Source organism: Heterodontus francisci, chromosome 5, assembly GCF_036365525.1.
Source record: "Heterodontus francisci isolate sHetFra1 chromosome 5, sHetFra1.hap1, whole genome shotgun sequence".
NCBI classification, from domain to species: Eukaryota; Metazoa; Chordata; class Chondrichthyes; order Heterodontiformes; family Heterodontidae; genus Heterodontus; species Heterodontus francisci.
The window spans coordinates 19,907,658-19,916,737 of NC_090375.1; positions in this window are offsets into that span (position 1 = coordinate 19,907,658).

Genomic DNA, 9,080 nt, shown 5'->3' on the forward strand with positions numbered 1-9,080 from the left:
AGAGATATACGACCAGAAAAGCAATATCTGGCTCAAGTGGGACTTTTACTGTCATCCGCAATGCTTAAAATCTATCACTTGTAAGAAGGGCACATAAAAATGCACCATGGGAATGCTTTTCAAAATTTATGGAACCTATAAATTGCAGTTTCCAAACTGAATTAAAACATCTGCCAATTTTACGAGTCTTCTCCTGAACTGTAATGGATGGAGAGACAAAGTTGGTCAAATACTTTATCATGTAGATGTTGCTCTTTTCAGGTGTGATTGACAGCATAAATATTATTAATTAGCATTGCTGTGACATGGACTGCTTTCTGGAGCTTGAAAATATTTGGGCAGTTTGGGTACGAACTGTTTGTTGTGCATTTCTTTACGTTATCAAATTTTGAAGTCATTTGGTTTACACCCTCCGTGCTACGTTGCTCCCAGCATGATAGCGAGAAGACCAGTGACTGCAGCTCGTAGATTAGGCAGAATATTTAACATTTTTTCTTCAGTCCCACCTCCCCTCAGAGTGAGATTGAGAATAGGGAAGAAGAAACTGGAAATGGAGCATCAAGGGAGAGGTGTTGACAGATAATTGTAAAATACTCGAAAAGTACTTGGAAAATACGATCTTACCAGCATGGCATGATGGGTTGAATTGCTCCCTTCTGTATCGTAAGATTCTATGACTCTATCTAACTTCAATTTAGTTAAACTTAGAAAAGAAATATAGATAACATCTCTTCAGGGAGAATTGCTGGGTGGATCTAATCATTCAAGTTCATGCAACACTGTATTTTGAAACTAAAAAGTGTGAGCAAATACTTATATTTCATTGGGCTGGAAGACTTGAGCCCATGGAAATGGATCATCCCATTTCGTCATATATATAAATGCCAGTTGTTGTTGCACAGAAAGCTGAAATTAATCCAAGTTCCCAGAAGATAAAAGCCAAATGTTTATTGCATCACGAATACAAAAGGAAAATCCTGGAAATCCGAACTGGAAACAGAAACCTGGGGAAATACTCAGTAGGTCGGGCAGTATCTGTGAAGAGAGAAACAAGAGAGAACCTTTCATGAAAGATCACACACCTGAAACATTAACCCTGTTGCTTTCTCCATAGATGCCGCCACACCTGCTGAGTATTTCTAGCATTTTCTGTTATTGTTTATGTTTATTGTGTCAGTTCATTTACACTGGAATGCAATCATACAAACACGGAATGCATTTGTCTGAAATTCCATTCTCTGTGCTTTGCGTGGAGACAATACTCGTTTAAATTAAAAACAGAAAGTGCTGGAGAAAACTCAGCAGGTCTGGCAGCATCTGTGGAGAGAGAAACAGATCTAATGTTTCAGGCCGATGACCTTTCACCAGAACTGGGAGAAGTTAGAAATATGATAAGCTTTGAGCAAGTGAAAGGGGGAGGAGGGGGGGGGGGGGTGGAGAAAGAATAAAAAGGAAAGTCTGTGATGGGATGGAAGACGGGAGAGATTAAATGGCAAAAGGTTTCACAGTGCAAGGCCAAAGGGAGTGGTCATGTGACAAGTAAAGAAACAAAAGATGTGTCTCGAGGATGTGTGAATGGCAGGATCCTTGTTTAAAATATATAATTTAGCGCATTCACTAAATTATCAGAGAGAGGAATTTCGGGCAAATGCATTGCACATTCATATGCTGTTATCCCACAGCATAATGGCAAGGTCCTATTAACTGCCAATCAGTCAGGACTGGCAACAAAAGTATCTGCCTAACATCAAAAAAATATATTGTTCATCGGTTGACGAGCAAGACAACACCAGCTTTGAGTTTCTCTTATTACTAAATAGGAACGAATGTTTGGTGTTACTAGTCATAACTGCTGCAATTCTGCAAACTTAGGCTGTAGAGGCAATTTAGTACAATGGTGGCAGTGTTATGTGCTGGAGATGCTGGGATTGTTCTCTGTAAAACAGAGAAGATTTGGGGAGATTTGAAAGAGTTGTTAAATCTATGAAGGGTTTTGATAAAGTAGATAAGTCGCAGAAGGGTTTGGTAATCAGAGGACACAGATTGAAGGTAATTAGCAAACGAACTAGAGGCGACATGAGGAAATATTTTTTTACACAGCAAGTCGTTATGATCTGGGATGCCCTGCCTGAAATGGTAGCGGAAGCAGATTCAAAAGGAACTTCCAAAAGGGAATTGAATAAATACTTGAAGGGGGAGGAATTTGCTGGATGATGGGGAAAGTGCTGGCACAGGCCTGATGGGCTGAATGGCCTTCTTCTGTGCCATATGGGCGGTACAGTGGCGCAGTGGTTAGCACCGCAGCCTCACAGCTCCAGGGACCCGGGTTCAATTCTGGGTGCTGCCTGTGCGGAGTTTGCAAGTTCTCCCTGTGACCGCGTGGGTTTTCACCGGGTGCTCCGGTTTCCTCCCACCGCCAAAGACTTGCAGGTGTTAGGTAAATTGGCTGTTGTAAATTGCCCCTAGTGTAGGTAGGTGGTAGGGAATATGGGATTACTGTCGGGTTAGTATAAATGGGTGGTTGTTGGTTGGCACAGACTCGGTGGGCCGAAGGGCCTGTTTCAGTGCTGTATCTCTAAAAAAAAAATAAGGCCATGATAATAAGACTTCTGCAAATATCGGGCAGAATTTCTCTTGTCAGAGCAGGAACTTTGATTATTTTGTAAGTATGTGAAGTATTTCGGATTTATATGAAAATAAACAATAGAACTATTGAAGCCTTCATGGCAATGCAAATATCTCCTCAGATGGATGAGGTGAGTTACTGGGCAGCAACGAGGCATGTTGAGTAGATGAGAATGAATATTGGATAGTTGATATTTGTTAAGAATAGTGTCAAAACCAACACTTCAATTTATCGCCATATTTATTTGGCTGTTAACTAACTCCGTCAGAGGTTTTCTGCTTTTTTTTTGATCAGCTGACAGACTGAACTTGCCTTTGTTTTTGCAAGCAGCAAATTGTGAATTCATGTACAGACTATTTATTGTTCTAGCTTGTCTGCTCCCGCAGAACCTGTCTCACTAGCTTTAGCTGGGACATTAGCATCATAAAATGCAATGTAATATCTTGGGAGAGGGAGGGGCTGAATCCGCTTGCCACCGAAGCACACTTTAGGTCAGCATGCGTTGACTTGTGATTAATGAACAGTCTGTGGTCGGGCATATTCCTGGAAGTGTCATCACATGACTGTCCCTAACTGTCCCACCCCACTTCACACCCCTGTCATCCGAATGAGCCTCCTCCCACCCTGCTTCACCTAACTCCCTCAACATATCCTTCTATTTCTTTCTCCCTCATGTGTTTCTCCAGCTTCCTCTTCAATGCATCTATGACATTCGCCTCAACTACTGCATGTGGTAGCGAGTTCCACATTCTCACAACTCTCCGGGTAAAGCAATTTCTCCTGAATTTTCTGTTGGATTTATTAGTGACTATCTTATATCAATAATCCCCAATTTTGAACTTCCCCACAAATGAAAACATCTTCCGTACATCTATCAAATTCTTTCATAATCTTAAAGGCCTTGATCAGGCCACCCCCCTCAGCCTTCTCTCTTCCAGAGAAAATAGCCCCAACCTGTGCAGTCTTTCCTGACAGGTATAACCTATCAGTTCTGGTGTCATCCTTGCAAATCTTTTTTCCACCTTCTCAAGTGCCTGTATATCCTTTCTATAACATGGAGACCGGGCTGGACTGGAGTATAATCATGGACTGGTTGGGCCGAATGGCCTGTTCCTTTGCTGTATATTCCCTGAAATTCTCTGTAAAATCCACCACCTCACACTGATCTGTATTGAAATTCATTTGCCAGTCACACGCCCTTTCTGTAAGTTCATGAATGTCTTTTCGTATTTTGCTGTAGTTTTCTTCAGTATTAACTATACCCCTCAATTTTGTTATTCGCAAATTTTAAAATTGTGCTGTAGACTCACTCAACCCAGCGCCTACCCAACTGAGACTGGTGTGGGGCATAAACATCAACATAGACCAGTTGGGCCAAATAGACTGTGTCTGTGCTGTAAGTTATTTGTAATATGTCAAAATCGGTATGTGTGCATGTGTGTGTGTGAACAATACTGAACTGCAATCAGTGTCTCCTTCATAATGACAATGCAGAGCCTGGCACCGGTTCCTGAGAGGAAATGTGAGGTCATTCACACTAATCTGTTAAACTTCCTGATAGTGATTCACCAGTGATGTGAAATGCTGATATAAATCTCTGATGAATTATATCAAACGCTGATTGATTCTTAATCTCAAGGAAGGATGCCTTAACAAAAACCTTCTGGCCTGTAGCAGGGTGGGGCAAATAGGTTTTGAAGTGCAAAGACATGAAATGGGTGACTATGAGCAGTGCTGGCATTGTTTCCCCCAGTTCCAAAGCAGAATAAGGGAGTGAGTGGCAGTGACCTCCTGCCTGGAGTTCGGGTATTTGCTTTGTCAATGGCCAAATTGCACTGAACTGTTTTGGGGGATGGTGGTATAGTGGTAATGCCACTGAACAAATCGTCCAGAAACCTCAATTAATGCTCTATGGACAAGGGTTCAAATCCCTCTACAGGAGCTTGGTGGAATTTAAATTGAATTAATTAATAAAAATCTGGAATTGAAAGCTGGTCTCAGTAATGGTGCTATGCACTTGTCATAAAAAATATCCATCTGGTTCAATAATACATTTTTGTGATTGGACTGGAGAGGGTGCAAAGGAGATTCATCAGGATGTTGCCTGGGCTGGAGCATTTCAGCTATGAAGAGAGACTGGATAGGCTAGGGTTGCTTTCCTTAGAGCAGAGAAGGCTGAGAGGGTATACAAAATTATGAGGGGCATTGATAGGATAGATAGGAAGAAACTTTTTCCCTTGGCGGAGGGATCAATAACCAGGGGGCATCGATTTATGGTAAGGGGCAGGAGGCTTAGAGGGGATTTGAGGAAACATTTTTTCACCCAGAGGGTGGTTGGAAGAGGCATTGGAGAGGGTGCAGAAAAGATTTACGAGAATGGTTCTGGGGATGAGAGACTTCAGTTACGTGGATAGTTTGGCAAAGCTGGGGCTGTTCTCTTTAAAGAAGAGAAGGTTGAGAGGAGATTTGATAGGTGTTCAAAATCATGAGTGGTCTGGATGGAGTAGATAGAGAGAAACTGTTCTCATTGGCGAAGTGTCAAGAACCAGGACACCGATTTAAGGCTATTGACAAAAGAATCGACAGCGACATGAGAAAAAACATTTTTGCGCAGCGAGTGGTTAGGATCTGCAATGCACTGCCTGAGACTGTGGGGGAGGCAGACTCAATCATGGCTTTCAAAAGGGAATTGGATAATTATCCGAAGAGAAAGAAATTTGCGGGGCTATGGAGATAACGCGGGGGAGTGGGACTAAATGAGTAGCTCTCACAAAGAGCTGGCATGGCCATGGTGGGTTGAATGCCCTCCTTCTGCACTGTAAGCATTTTATGATTCTATTCTATATGAAAACCATGGGGTGGAGGGGGTGGGGGAGGAAGGTAGATGGGGAAAAGAAACAGAGATTCTGAAAACACAGACCTTTGAGTGTTAATATGCTAATGCAAACTATGGCGGAATTTTATGAGCCTTGTCGGGACAGGAATGCGGGTGGCAGAGCTCATAAAATTGTGAAGGAATTTCTGATGCTATAGAATTTAGTCCGGTATGGAGAAGCTTGAGGATGGCCTTCAGGCCCAGAGGCCAACTGAGGCCCTTAAGTGTCCCATTAAGCACTGCGCGTGTACCTACAGTCCAAGGACTGCAGCGGTTCAAGAAAGCAACTCACCACCACCTTCTCAAGGGCGATTAGGGATGGGCAATAAAGGCTGGCCTTTGGCTACGATGAGTCCGCTGCACACACGCACCCCCCCCCACCCCCCCCCACTTGTAGTCAGGGTCTCCATGGCTACTCCTGGGCCTCCTGCAGTCCCAGCAGTGACCACTGCTCCCAATGGTGCTGCTGGGACTGCTGAGCTGCCAGCCCTCTGATTGGCCGGCACCTTTTGGAGGCGGGATCCCTGTCTTTAAAGGGCCGGAGGCCCCAGGGCCAGACAGTCAAATGCCTAAGTGCTGTGTAATGCAGGTTCTCCACGCCTTTTGGGCCCAGTGGTTGGACTGCCATTGGCTATGTAGAGTCCAGCACCATGTCTCCAATTTTAAAAACTCTGCCTTTTATTTGAAAATAGGCTAAAAGAATTTGATATTGACTTGTGAACAAATTTGTCAGTAAGATCACATAACATAACTTCAGCACATTGGTGTTTGGTTTAAAGTTGAGAGATTTCTGCACAGCTCTCCCGGCAGAAAAAGACGGACCCAGTTTAAAACTAGAATGACAACTCTAAGGTAGTGCAACAGGGCAATAGGGCAGTGCCATTTTGTTGTCTGTTTACGCTCCTCCGCATTACAATGGTAACCGTCCTTTCAGAGTATTTCACTGGTTGTGAAGAAATTTGGGAAGCTGCTGTATGAATGCAAATCTTGCCTTGCGTTGATAGTGAGCACCTTGTGCCACAAAGACGTCAGACAGAAATGGTCTATTGTGATCAAGGAGCTACTCAAATTAAATGGCATTATAGATGGTGTCAGTGGTAGCGAGAAGTTTGCACCTAATTTGTAAGGTGCATCCCATTTTGCTGCATGTTGGCTCTACAGTTAACAAAGGGAATGGGATATTTGACTCACAATATAACAATCTAAAGTAATAGCGCTGAACTATATTGTGCCAAAGATACTCAGAGTAACATAGTTTAGCATCAAATTTACAGCAGTTCCAGATTAATCTTGCAAGAGGTTCAGTAGAAAACTTGGGCGAGGAGGGGAAATTAAAGTTCGCTGGGGTACAAAGCTGGGGGGTGCGATGGTCATGTTATGCACCCTGCCCGACTTTCTATAAAGGAAAGAAGGACTTGCATTTATATAGCGCTTTTCACAACCTCAGGATGTTCCAAAGTGCTTTACAGTCAATGAAGTATTTTTGAAGTGTAGTCACTGTTGTAATATAGGAAACACAGCAGCCAATTTGCACACAGCAAGATCCCACAAACAACAATGTAATAATGACTAGATATTCTGATTTAGTGATGTTGATTGAGGAATAAATGTTGGCCAGTGCACTGGGGAGAACTCACCTGCTCTTCTTCAGAATAGCGCTATGGGATCTCCACCTGAGACAGCAGAGAAGGCCTCAGTTTCATCCAAAAGATGGTGGCGCAGTGGTTAGCACCACAGCCTCACAGCTCCTGCAACCCAGTTACATGGTCACCATTACTGATAATAGTTTTTTTGATTCCAGATTTATTACATTAATGGAATTTAAATTCCCTAGCTGCTATGTTGGGATTTGAACTCAGATTATTGGCTCAGGCCTTTCGATTATTAGTCCACTCCATAACCATACTACCATACCCTATAAGAAATGGGGTGAATTAAGGTGGGAGGAGTCTCATGTGGAGCATAAATACTGTCATGGACCAGTTGGGCCGAATGGCCTATTTCAATGCTGTAATTCCCATGCAATAAAGAATGGTTGTCGGTATCCATGATTCCAGAACTGCTTCCAGGAGACGAGAGGAGGAAAACAGGAAACTGCCGGGAATCAGATTTCTCTTGCTGTGCCATTACTGACTCTTACACTCTTGTTAATGTTGCACAGAGATAGCCAGATGAATGATTAATAACCCAAAACCAAACCAAAATGCATGCTAACAAGTACCAGAGCGATCAATAGACTCCAAGTAACCTTTGTCATGCTAGGTCCCCACCTGCCAAGAATGAGGCTCATTAAATCACGAACATTGATTTTAAACTGTTACTGGAGTGAAGAACACTTGTTAAACAGATCAGCCGTGGCTAGAAAATATATTTGCATATTAACAGACAGTGGCCGGGATTTTACGGTAAGCGAATGGGAGCCGGCCACCGACTGAAAAGTCAGTGGCGAACCCGTGTCCACCTCGCCTGGGGATCTGACCCATATTTTGCGGGTGCCCGGGCTTCAATTGGTGTGAGGTGGGACTTCCACCCGCTTGAGGTAGGAAGTCCCGCCTAATAGAGCTGCCGGCCAATCACCGGGAGCAGTGGCCACTGCTGGGACTGCAGCCCAGCATGAAGAGAAGATGCCTGGGAGCCAGGAAGGCAGGTAAGTTTTGGTTGACTTGCCGGGGGTAATTGGTCGGGCCCCGGCGAGGCAAGGGTGGTCAACTGGGGGGCTTGTTGGGTGTTCAGGGTGGTTGGGGCAGTGGTGGCAGTCCTCCATCGGGCACAGGGTGCCCGAACATGAGGGCACCCTGCGGGACGTTTGAGGGCCACCCGGTTTTGTTAGGCGGCATCTCGGCTCCAGGATGCCCGCTTGCCATGCGTAAAATCTACATGGAGGTGGGTGAAGGCCCTTAAGTGGCCGCTAAGCAGTCTCTTAAGGACCTTGATTGGCCTGGGGCGGGCAGGCCGTTTTTCACCACTGCCATCCCGCATAAAGCAGCGGCGGAGCCAGGAGCAGGTCGGGAAGGTCTCCTGGAGCCTCCCGCTACATTTTACGCCAATCCCCCCACCATCCCACTCGTCGGGGTGGTATAAAATTCCAGCCAGTGTTTGGAAGGACAAAACAGCCATTCCCTGAAATTCAACACACAATGGACCTTTGATGACCAGACATTGAAGATGGGGGAACTCGCATTCCAGGTTGACTGCTAAGATGGCTGAATACACAAACGGACATGGTCAAACCAACTAGTCACATGACTAACTTGCTGGGCAACTGGAGTCTTTTTGAATTTGTACAAACAGTTTGGGCAGAAAGCAAAATGGTCCTGGACTGAGAAGATCTCTCTCCTGTCTGCTCCCATCTCTTTCTCACAAGCCTCTGAATCCACTGAAGATAAATGAACCCCAAGAGAGAAAAGTCTCCTGCAGTGAACAAGGTTTAAGAAGAATACTGGGCCCCAACGAAAAGCAAGATGTACCTACAATCAAGGACTTTACGGTGAGCTCGAAGAACTGTAACAACAACTCTTCGGATATTGTCTCACTTTATTTTTCTTCTGCTTTTTTCTGTCTCTTTTTGCATGTGTGTAT